The sequence below is a fragment of the Cyanistes caeruleus genome, unplaced genomic scaffold (genome assembly GCF_971803275.1).
Source record: "Cyanistes caeruleus unplaced genomic scaffold, bCyaCae1.hap1.1 HAP1_SCAFFOLD_141, whole genome shotgun sequence".
In the NCBI taxonomy this organism is placed as follows: domain Eukaryota; kingdom Metazoa; phylum Chordata; class Aves; order Passeriformes; family Paridae; genus Cyanistes; species Cyanistes caeruleus.
This window is the reverse complement of record NW_028255935.1, coordinates 270,667-283,260: the sequence shown is the minus strand read 5'-3', so window position 1 is coordinate 283,260 and position 12,594 is coordinate 270,667.

Sequence of the window (12,594 nt, the reverse complement as noted above, 5' to 3'; positions counted from 1 at the left end):
TTTAGAGAATTTTGTGGGATGTTTCTAATATTTGGTAGGGTTTTGAGAAGATTTGTGGAATTTTGTGGGATGTTTCTGGAATTTGGAAGGGGTTTGAGAAGATTTTGGGGATTTTATGGGGTGTTTAGGAATTTTTTTAGATTTTGTGGAGACATGGAGAATTGTGCGGGATTTTTCCTGGATTGCGTGGAATGTTGTCAAGATTTTGTGGGATGTTTCTGGAAGCTGGTAGGGTTTTGAGAAGATTTCGGGAATTTTGTCGGATATTTCTGGAATTATTTGGGAATTTTGAGAAGACATGAAGAATTTTGCGAGATTTATCCTATATTGAGTGGAAAGTTGTCAAGATTTTGTGGGTTATTTCAGGAATTTGTTAGTGTTTTGAGAAGATTTTGTGAATTTTGTGGGATGTATCGGGAATTTTGAGGGATTTTTGTAGAATTTTGTGGGATTGAGGACACATGAAGAATTTTGATGGATTATTCTTAGATTTTGTTCAAAGTTGTGAAGATTTTTGGGGGTGTTTTTGGAATTTGGTTGTGTTTTGAGAAGATTTTGGGAATTTTGTGGGATGTTTTTGGAATTATTTGGGAATTTTAAGGAGACATGAAGAATTTAGAGGGATTTTTCCTAGATTTTGTGGAAAGTTGTGAAGAATTTGTGGGAGATTTCTGGAATTTGTTAGGGTTTTGAGAAGATTTCGTGAATTTTGCCAGATGTTTCTGGAATTATTTGGGAATTTTGAGGAGACATGTTGGAATTTGATGGATTTTTCTGAGATTGTGTGGAAAGTTGCCAAGATTTTTTGGGGGAGTTTGTGGAATTTGGTAGTATTTTGAGAAGATTTTGGGATTTTTGTGGGATGTTTGTGGAATTTTTTATGTTTTTTTGGAATTTTGATCGATTTTGCGGAGACATGAAGAATTTTGATGGATTTTTCCTCGATTGTGTGGAGAGTTGTGAAGATTTTGTAGGATGCTTCTGGAATTTTGAAGGGTTTTGAGAAGATTTCGGGAATTTTGTAGGATGTTTTGGGAATTTTGTGGGATATTGACTTGACTTGAAGAATTTTGATGGATTCTTCCCAGATTGTGTGGAACGTTGTCAAGATTTCATAGGATGTTTCTGGAATTTTGAGGGACATTGAGTTGACTTGAAGAATTTCGGTAGATTTTTCCTAGATTCTGTTGAATGTTGTCAAGATTTGCTAGGAGGTTTCTAGATATTGGTGGGGTTTTGAGAAGATTTTGGGAATTTTGTTGGATGTTTCTGGAATTATTTGGGAATTTTGAGGAGACATGAAAAATTTTGATGGATTTTCCCTAGATTGTGTGGAATGTTGTCAAGATTTTGTGGAATGTTTCAGGAATTCTATTGGATTTTGAGATGATTTGGGGAATTTTGTGGGTTGTTTCTGGAATTTTGTGCGATATTGAGTTGGCTTGAAGAATTTTGATGGATTTTTCCTAGATTGTGTGGAAAGTTGTTGAGATTTTGTGGGATGTTTTTGGAATTTGGTAGGATTTTGAGATGACTTTGGGAATTTTGAGGGATGTTTCAGGAATTTTGTGGGATATTGAGTTAAGTTGAAGAATTTTGATGGATTTTTCCTAGATTGTATGGATCGTTGTCAAGATTTTGTGGGATGTTTCTGGAATTTGGTCGGGTTTTGAGAAAATTTCAGTAATTATTTGGGATGTTTCTGGAATTTAGAGGGATTTTTCTTAGATTGTGCAGAAAATTCTTGATATTTTGTGGGATGTTTCTATAATTTCATAGGATTTTTCTGGAATTTTAAGGCATATTGAGTTGTCGTGAGGAATTTTGAGGGATTTTTCCTAGATTGTGGGGAAAGTAGTCAAGGTTTTTTGGGATGCTTCAGGAATTTTTTAGGGTTTTGAGAATTTTGGGGGAATTTTGTGGGATGTTTCTTGAATTTTGTGGGATTTTTGTGGATTTTGAGGGATTTTGAGGAGATATGAAGAATTTTGATGAATTTTTCCTTGATTGTGTGGAAATTTGTCAAGATATTTTTTGATGTTTCTGAAATTTGGTCGGGTTTTGAGAAGATTTTAGGAATTTTGTGGGATATTTCTGGAATTTCTTGTGTATTTGAGAGAATTTTGTTGGGCTTTTTGTTGTAATGCAGTTAGGAAAAATGGTATGACCCAAAGAATGTACCCCTAAAAATGTAGATTTGTAAGTTCTTTCCCTTATCTTGTTCTCCCCAGGTTCCCTTATTGGTTGTGTAAATTCCCACAGCCCCTTCCCCTGTCCTGAAAAAGGAGTGCCTGTCCATACCTCTTCCTCTTTCCCTACTGCCATCTCACCCTGAAGGATCCCAAGAAATAAAGCTGCAACTGCCATCTCAGCATAGGGAAAGAGCCTCGTTTTTAGGGCCTCGTCTGGCAAGCTAAAACTACCTCCCCAGCCTCCCTGCCCGCTGCGGGGTGGACAGAGGTAACAGAGGGGCTGGGGACTGAGTTATAATAGCAGGTGGTGTGATGAGTATGTAAGGAGTTTGCTCGTAAAAACAAGAAAATAAAGGGTTAAGCAAGATATTGGCAATTGAAAAGTTCCAAGCAGAACCGGCAGAAACTCCAAGGACATCCTGTTGTTGAGCATAACTTGTATACTCATTACCTTAGCCAGATATGGAGCTTGAAGCATAACTTGTGTATCCAATATTTTAGCCAAAAATGGAGCTTGGCTTGCAGATCAAGGGCGATGCTGTGACGAAGAGGAGCATCTTCTTCCCCACGACCACCGAAAAGCAAAACACGACCACCTAGCAACAAGCCGCGCAGAAGCAGAATCAACCCGGATGATGCAGAAACCGGAACTGAAGACACTGTAAGGGCTCTGAAGTTTGGGGAGGGGGGCGCTAGCCGTTGGTGGAGCGGTGATTCCCCGGCCGCCCAGCGCTGTTTTGCTTGCTGCCGCTTGCTAAAATAAATCCAATTATTTTTATTCAACAAGGATCTTGATTTTTTTATTAATATAATCCATAACAACCACAATTCCCTTCATTAATTAATTGACCACTCTTTCTCCCTCTTTATGCTAATTAGTCCTATTTTTAGTCTTCTGATCCTAACTTTTGTCATTTTCTCAGACAGGGTAAAAGGGGCCACTTTGGGGCCCATGGAAACTTTTCTGAGGAACATTTAGGGCAGTTTTGGGTCTGGGCAGGGAATTTAGAAAGAACTTGGGGGTCTGGAGGACACTTGGGGGAGCCAGATGTGAAGTAGCCCCACTTTGTCCCTCCTGATTAATCCTGGCTAGCTCTGTCGAGGGGAGGGCAGGGAGGCTCTTCATGACCAAGATAAAGACCAAACAGCTGCTTTTCCCTCCAGCATAACGTCAGATGTTTATTCAGGCTGGGATCCAGGAGGAAAAAAAGAGAGGGAGGAAATATTTCCCGGGTACTTTCAAACCTTGGGAGAGGGGCGGGGAGACATATAACACCAAGCAATGGGATAACATTTCAGGGACAGGGAGGGGAAGGGAAAAACACGTCACAGCTGCAGGGAGGGTTTACACAGAAACTAAAGCACACCCAGGATTGTGCACTAGCACATCTCCCCCTATTTTGTTCTATATAATTCATGAAATGAGCTTATATGACTTACTGACCTGAAGTGGCCCACCAAGTACCATTTGCAGGCTGGTGAGGGTTACTCTGGTCTGCCAGCTCTATATGGTTGACATCTGAGGTAGCTGAGATCAGCTTAATTATGCTTTTGTATAGTATCCTGCTTAAAACTCCAAACTCTGTTAGCAAAATAATGACTAGCAGTGACAGAATAGTTTTCACTACTGAAGCCCACCACCCCGAGAGTCCCCAGTTTTTAAACAGTCCATTAAACCAGTCATCTGCTTCTTGCTTGACTTGTCCGATCATGCTTTTCATCTCTTGGAGTGTGGCATGGATGTTAGGAGCTTTCGATGTCAGATTCATGCAGCAGAGACCCTCCAACTCCTGGCACTCGTGCCCGTGGAGCAATAGGAGAAAGTCTATCGCTGCACCATTTTGGAGTGTTGCCTGCCTGCTAACTTCCTCATCTTCTAGGAGGGCACTTATGGCGCTAGATGTTAAATTTGCTTGTTTTACCACCCAGCATTCTAGGTGTCCCAATTCACCTAGGGCCTTGGCTGCAGCCACCCAAAGAAGGAAAATGGATGCAGCAATTCTTTTTGATTTGGACCAATGAAAAATCTCCGAATCACAATTCTCATCTAAATTTGTAGCACTTCTCTTCTGAATTTTCCTCGTCAAATTATTTTTATTGGTCCATTCGCCAATTAATATTTGATTGGGTGCTAACAGTGATAGAGGCCCTCTGGTACACAGCCCTCCGAGGAGACAGGGTGGAATTCCTGCCCATGCGCTATCCCCACAAATGAGGAACAGTCCTTTGGGGAGGCTTTTGGGACGTGTATGAGCTGAGGAGTGCACTTTTGATGTAGCTTAGGACGTGGCACCACCTTTTTGCTGTGAATTCTTCTCAATATTGTACTATATTGTGGAAGGTTTCTTTATTAATTGGAAGACTGACCCTAAAGTGTACACAGTGTAATGCTGGAGAGGAACCCAGTAGCTCTAACTCCTGGGGTTCCTGGCTTGCCTTAGGAAAATGTGGCAGCCACTCTTTGATGGGGTTTTTAAACTCTGCTTCTATTTGAGTGCTGTGGAAATTCATTACCTGCTTCAGGAGTCAGTGTATTAAAGCGATGTGTAAATTCATCATGCTGCAATGGAATTCCTACCAGGCAGGTAGACATAGGATTTTTCGCTGCTCAAGTAGATAGACATATGTTTTCTTGATGAAGTGTTTGTGCCAGGGTCACCCAGATGTTCTGGCGTGGCTGTGCGACGATCCAGGCCGCTGTCAGGCTGCTCAGTGCGAGCAGGATGACAGCAGGGTTAAGGCTCATCATGGATTTGAGTGAGAGGCAGGTTATTTCTAAAAACAAGGAAACAGACATTTTTGGAAACATATTTACTGCCAAAGCATGCAGGTCAGAGGCTAGAAAGGTTTCTTCTTGCTCTCTTTGGTGGCGTCTTCTCTTGGAAGCAACAGCCACTTGCTTCTCATCTCTTATTGCTGGGGCTGGATTCTTTGGAACAAAAGGTTTTACCCGTTTCTGAGGAATCCATCAGGGGCCTGTAGGGGTGGAGACACATGTGTAACCACGCCCCCAGGTGACAAGTTCATAGGGGCCCTTGGTTTGCCAAGTTTCAGGGTCCCTGATTAAAACTGGTGGACGCTGTGACAATTAAAACTGATCATCACTGTTAAAATGCCGAGTCACAGGAGGCTTCATGTTTTCAAATGAGCAGTTTAGGAAATTAATGGCAAGCAGAGTTTTACAGGGTTTTTGTTGTGGAGACATCCACACTGCCTCGCTACCTTACCTGGCTAGGACTTGTTTGAGCGTCTGGTGTGCACACTCAATCACAGCTTGACCTGTGGAGGAGTGGGGGATGCCAGTTTTATGTTCCATTCCCCACTGCTGGACAAATTCCAGGAACTCCTTGGATTGATACGCTGGGCCATTATCTGTTTTAATTTCTTTAGGGATTCCCAATACAGAAAAGGCCTGTACTAAGTGTTGTTTGGCATGTACAGATTTTTCTCCTGCATGAGCAGAGGCATACACTGCTCCTGAGTATGTATCAATGCTCACGTGTACATACTTAAGGTGACCAAAACTGGGGATGTCAGTGATATCTGTTGGCCACACTTCACAGCTTTCAATTCCTCGGGGATTAACCCCCAGGCCTAATGATGGCACTGCCTGGAGCTGACAACTGGGACAGGTAGCCACGATGGCTTTAGCCTGACCCCGTGTCAGCTGGAGCTGATGAATCAGTCCTGGCACATTTTGATGGTATCGCTGGTGACTTATCTTTGCCTGTTGGAACACATCTGGGAGACGTGCCTTTTCAGCTGGGGCAGCAAGGGAATCAGCCTCCCGGTTTCCCTCAGGGATTTCACCTGGCAATGGGGTATGCAACTTTATAAGCATCAGATAGAAAGGTTGCTCTCGATTTGAAACCAAATAAATCAGTTTTGAAAGCAATCTAAAGAGATGTTCGTTCTCAATGTCCTTGAGAACTGCCAGCTCCGCTCTGGACACCACTCCTGCTACGTAGGCTGAGTCAGTAACCAAATTAATCGGTTCTGAAAACTTCTCAAAGGCTCTTATGGCCGCAGCCAGTTCAGCTATCTGGGGTGACCCCTCTACAAACTCAACATCAGCTTCCCAAAGCTGAGTCTGTGGATTTCTCCAAGTCATCACCGACTTGTGAGATGTCCCAGATGCATCAGTGAACACTGTGAGAGCTTTGAGTGGCCTTTGGCTCCTTTTCTCACAAGGAATGAGGTGGAATTCCTCATGAAACAATTTGTGTGCTGGCGCATGAACTGAAATTTGCCCACTAGAGCTGTCCAGAGCAAACTGGAGGGTAGCATTGCTCTGCAGCAGATGCTCAAACATCTCTTTGGTCAGTCTCTCAGGGGAGTTTTTGCCTTCTCCAGAGAGCCTGACTGGGAGGTGAATACACATAAAGTCACAACCTGCCAGTTCATGCAGCCTTACCCTGGCCAACTGAATACGCTGAGCCATCAGCTCTTGTGGCTTGGTGATAGTTTTGGGTCATTGATGGGAGAGGAAAACCCATTCTGTTATTAAGAGTGGATCTCTCTGCCCCTCGGCCCACTGGAATATTAACCCAGGTAGGTGTGGCAATTTGCCCAGGACAATAAATTTGAAAGGCAGCTCAGGTTTGAAGCGATGTGCCTGTCTTTCTGTCAAGGCCTTTTGTGCCTTTTCAATCACAATTTTTGCTTCTGGAGTCAGCTCCCTGGGAGACAGCAGCTCTCTCTCCCCTTTCAATAAATTGAGCAGGGGGCCCAGGTCTTCATTGGTGAGACCTAGCCAGGGTCTGACCCGGTTTAGTGACCCGCATAGGGAATGGAGATCTGCTAGAGTTTTAGGATTACCAATAATTTCCAATTTTTGTGCAACAACCATCCTTGCGGTAATTTCCAGGCCCAGATATTTCCAAGGTGGCATCCTTTGCACTTTGTCTTCCTGCAATTAGAATCCAGCAGAGGTTAAAACTTTAACCACTAGGTCAAGGGTGTCTTGCAGCATGTTGTGTTTGGGACAGCATACCAAAACATCGTCCATGTAATGCAAAATGATGGCATCTCTCTTTTCAGCACGCACTGAGGACGGCAAAGACCCCACATACCACTGGCAGATGAAGGGGCTTGCTTTCATCCCCTGAGGTAATAACTGTCCAGTGGTACCCTTTCATTGGGGCTTCTCGGTTAATTGTGGGAATGGAAAAGGCAAACCTTGGCGCATCAGCTGGGCCCAGGGGAATTTGAAAAAACCAGTCTTTAATATCCAGTACTGCTAGGAGCCAATTTTGTGGTAACATAGTTGGGGATGGCATACCTGGTTGAAGAGACCCCATGTCCTCTATTTTTTTGTTTCTTTCTCTCAAATCCTGAAGGAGGTGCCATTTATCCTTCCCTGGCTTTTTTATTACAAACACCGGGGAATTCCAAGGGCTGATTGTTTCTACTATGTGTCATTTGGCCAATTATTGTTCTACTAACTTTTCTAGCACCCCAAGTTTTTGTCTGCTGAGAGGCCACTGGTTCACTCAAACTGGATTATTATCTACCCAAGTGGTTGATTAGGAGGTTAAATTGTATCCCCATTCATCCACCTAACCCAGACACAGGTTTTGTATTCTTAAAATTTCATCTAAGAGTAAAAGTGAGTGGAAAAGAAGCACCGAGTCTGTTATCAGAGACTGTACTTGCTCCCCCCGCATCGGGAGTTTTGACTTCCACACAGACAGACAACAAGACACAGATCGCTTTGGCTTTCCAGCTAGCCAGAGCAGAGAGGTCTTCCTGGACTGTTTTCTTTCCCCTTTTCTGAAACGAATCGAACCTGCTCTGAACTGGGGACTCGAGGGAGCACCGGGAGCTTGCATCCGTGGACTACCGGGAGCCCAGCCTGGGCAGCGGCATTTTCCAACACCAGAGAGACTGATAACAGAGCAAACACCCACAGCAAAGAGACCCTCTGAAGTTTGTCATCTCTTCTGAACGGCAAGAGGTTTTGTAATTTGATATCGTTCATTCTTGTGCCGGGTAGTGCTGTGGATGTGAAATAAACAGGTTTTTTCCACTTCACTCAGAGAAATCTCTTCCCGAACCGGTTGGAGGGTGGGAGAAAAGGGCCACGTGGGTTTGCTTCCCTGGGGGAGCCCCACTGGAGGTTTTCTCCCAAATCTGCCCTAAACCAGGACACCAAGACACCTTTTGGACCGGACGCTCTACAGTGGCCTCCATCAAAAATCCAGAGGTGTCTCAGGAATTGATAATTTCACTCCCCACTGGGACATGGTGTCTCTTCCCCACAGCGGGCACTTGTAGTCAATAACAAAAGGTCGGACACTAGCTAACCTACCCTCCGGACCTTCAATCTGGACGATACCTTTAGCAATTTTAGCCAGTTTCATTCCTCCAACACCCTGTATTTTTCCTGCCATGGGTTACAGTTCCCAATGTGAGGGCCACACCTTTTCAGGTATGATAGTCACATCTGCCCCAGTATCAATTAACCCTTCTACATGGAGATGTTCTGATTTATGTGTTAAGTTCCATCCCATAATGGGTTTGTCTTCACCCACTACTTCTGCCCAGTAGACTCCTGGTGCTTTGTCATCTCCTGGGATTTCTGTTGGAACAGGGATCACCTGGGCTATTACCTGCCCTTTGTCTACATAGAAAGGTGGTTGAGGGCACCTAGCTAAGAGAGTGAGGTGTGTTAGGTCTCCCTTAATTGTCATGGGAGCCACCTCAATCTCTATTGGTGAATGTGCTGTGTCTCCAATAGCAAAATACCTACTATCCAGTCTAGACGGGTCTTGTGAATTATCCTGCAAGTCTACTCCAATGACAGTCCAACGATCAGATCTGAAACAAAAAGCTTTAGAAGTTATGTCGTGGTTTTAAACCAGTAACTAAGAAAATTACTTATTTCTTGCTGTGAGATATGGATTAGAACAAGAGCAAAACAGGCATAAAACTTAAAAGGAATAAAGAACGTTTATTCACAAACTACAATAATAAGAACAACAGAATAAACTTCCAGAAAAACCTTTTTTATCCCCCACTACCCACTATTCCCTTGTTCACATGACCACAGAGACAAAAACTTTGGTACTTGGATGGTTAGAACAGTCCCAATTCCTGCTACAGTCTTTTCACCAGTCTTTGTAGAGAAACAGAAGTCTCTTTCTGTTAATTTATGGAGTTTCTCACTAGAAAACTACTTCTGTTATAGTTTTCTATTGCCCTGATGTCAGCTGCCCAGAACTGCTGTTATCAGAGCTCACTCCTCCCATTTCACATCACTCTGAAGTGTGTATGGGCCATGAGTCTAGGGATGGTATTTTAAGGACGAGTTATTCAAAAGCAAAAGTCTTCTTCATCTGTCTCTGTAAGCTTCACTAGAAAACAGTTTTCTCATTGCCTCTCAAGGCTTCAAATCCTCCAGCACTTCACTGTACCACAATTACTCTACTTTTTACTCAAAATTTACACTTTGAACACTTTATTCCTCCCTACATACTCTATCATGAATTAAAGGAGTTCTTTCAGGACTTTATTGTCCATCTCCATAACTTGAACAGAAAAATATTTCATCTTAATTAAAGCATCTCCTTATTCTCTACCTTTTCTGAAGCTTCTTTTCTTTTCTGTCACTGGTAGTTTATAAAGTCTCTTTTCATGTTGATCACTCTCTTTTTCCCTCTCTGGATAAAAAGATTAATCTGCAAGTCTCATCTGGGTAATGAAAGGGTTAAAATCTTGCCCAGGCTTTGTAGATGGTTCTGTGACTTCTGTCAGTGCAGGAGCTGGAGCTGTCATTGATAGAAGATTCCTCATGGCTGTTCTGGAAAGTGTAGTCGCCGCCTTAGCCCGCCGCAGGTTCAGAGCCTCTTTCTTTCTTCACTCGGCAGTCTCTAGTAAATTTAGTCACAGCAAAACCTGCAGCCGAGCCAGAGATCGGCTTGGCTTGGCCAGAGCCCGGGGAAAGCCCCCCGCAAGCCCCCATCTCCCGGCCGAGAGCCGCTGGGTCCAGCCCAGCCCCCGCCCGGCCACATGGCCGGGCAGAGAACGGGAGGCCTGGAGCTCTGTTACCTTTCACAGCCAGGAAACAAAGAGCCCAAGAGTGCTCTGACTTTACATCTTAAGGTAGGGTTCACAAGTTGATCTCCCTTTTCAATGCTCAAAACTGCTGTCAATTCCCAGTAATGACCGATAATTGGTCAGGAGAAAAGACTCTCATCAGCCACCAGCAACTTCAACTTCCTTAGCTCTTAAAACCACCTTAAAGGTAAAGTCACTTCATGACAAGTTACAAATCACTTACTGAATCACTTTTGCGGTTGCCAGACCTTATTAGGCAAACCTTCCTCACAATTATATTTCTGCAGCCTCTCAGCCCGCTCCCTTTCCTCCCCTTTTCCCATTAAAATAGAGTCTTTTTTCTGCTTCAGGTCTGTCATTTTTATGTCTCTGCGCTTGACAGAAAAGCGCTGAGACTTTAGTTTCTTGGTTGACTGGCTAGAGCTTCTTTCTAGTGTTTCCCTTGTTGCTGGGTTTGAGGACAGTTCCTTGCAAAATGTCCTGGCCTCTTGCACTGGAAACAGACGATGTGCTGCAGCTGTTCTGGTGACATCTGTGGCTTATTCATTCCTGGTGTCACTGCTGCCACTGTCCTTGGGTTGCCTGGTTTCTTGCCGTGTACACTGTACAAGTCTGCTTTCTGGGCACATGGCTTCAATCATATCTGCTATGGTGGGTGGAGGGTTAATAGGTAGACTCAGAATTACTCTACGACAAGCGTCGTTGGCATTTCTTTGGGCCATTTCTTGAAGCAGTTCTGTCTGGGCCACTGGTTCTTTAACTTGTCTCTGTATCTGTAGTCTCAGTCGATCTACAAACTGTAAGAAACTATCAGATGGGAGCTGGTTAATATTAACATAACTGACTTGAATATCAGCTGCTATTGTATACTACAGGAGCCGCTGTTAGCATACATTCATCTTCTCCAGGGCTGGTATTCCCTGGGCTTCTCTGCCTGCACCCCCCCACGCCGGGCTCTGGGGGCTCCATTCCCTCACCAAGCCTGTGGAGAGACCCAGCTCCTCCCCTGCAGGAGCCAGGCGGGGGCCCGCACCCTGCCACGCCAGGCTCGGTAGGCTGGCACCCCCCCATCGGGAGGCAGGGCCGGGACACCCCTCTCCCTGCCCCTCTGCAGGAGCAAGGGGTGTAACTCTCTCTCTCCCTGCCCCTTCTCCCTGGGGAACAGGGGCCGGAGGGATAAGTGGATACAACACGGACTCAAAGTATCTAGACACAGGAGGCCCAAACTTGCTGGAATAATCCAAATTGCAGATTTATTGTCTGTCGTCCATCCGGGGCAAGAAAGAGACAGAAATGCCCTGGGTCTTATCTCTTATACAAAGGGGTGCGGGTGATCGGGGGATACAGAGAGGTCACAGCCAATAGGAAGGGGGAAGGGAGAAGGTTCTCAGGTAGGAACTAACATTACACAAAACAGAGGTGAGTTTTACTCTTGGGAGATACCAAGATTTTTAGACGCACTACAACAACACATGACATGTGGAAGGCAAGCCCGCCCTCAAGCACGGCCATCCAAGTCAGTCAGGGGCACAGGCTGCAGCTGAAGCTGCCAAACGTTGCTGTGAGGCTGGCAAGTGAAGAGAAAGCCATTGTGGTCAATTCTGCTGAAGCCTTTTGCCAAATCAAAGGCAACTGTGCCCACAGCCTCCCCCGGTTTGGCACCCGGCTGCTGCAGACGCCTCACTGTGCAGGTGCCGACGTTGGGGCTGCTGCTGTTCCTGTGCACACTCTGCTGCTGTTCCTGTGCACACTCTGCTGCTGTTTCTGTGGGCTCCTGAGTCGCTTCAGCAGCAGCGACTGGGCAGCCCTGCTGGAGGAGACATCACCACCCTCCCCTTGGTGGCAGCAGCTCTGCGGACCCCGAGCTCTGTGTCAGGGGAGCCTCAGTCACAGCACCATGTCCTGGGCAGCTGCGAGGGCCCGGGCTGGCGGCCAGCCCTGCCTCTGCCCACTGCCCCTTATTGCAGGCACCCAGTGGCCGTGGCCTGGCAGCACCCCCCTGCCCTGCATGTCCCCAGCCAGCCCAGCCTGGGCACACCTTGGGCTGTCCGCACCCTCCTGGAGGGGTGTTGTCCCAGCCTCGAGGGCTTCTGCTGCAGGCCTGGGAGACATTCTGGGGAAGTGCCAGGTCGGCCGGCTGTCAGGAAAAAGGTGGCTGCCCGGGGGCTGCTTATGCCCTCTGACACCCAATTCCTCAGGTCTTCCCACCGGTCCGGCCTTTCAGGGGCCTCCTGTCCCCTTTGGAGCCTCCAGCCTCCACACATGCCCCTCACGCCTTCCCACGCTTTTGTCCCGCCTGGGCCTCCACAGACCCTCATCCATTTACAGCCTCCCAGTGCCCTGT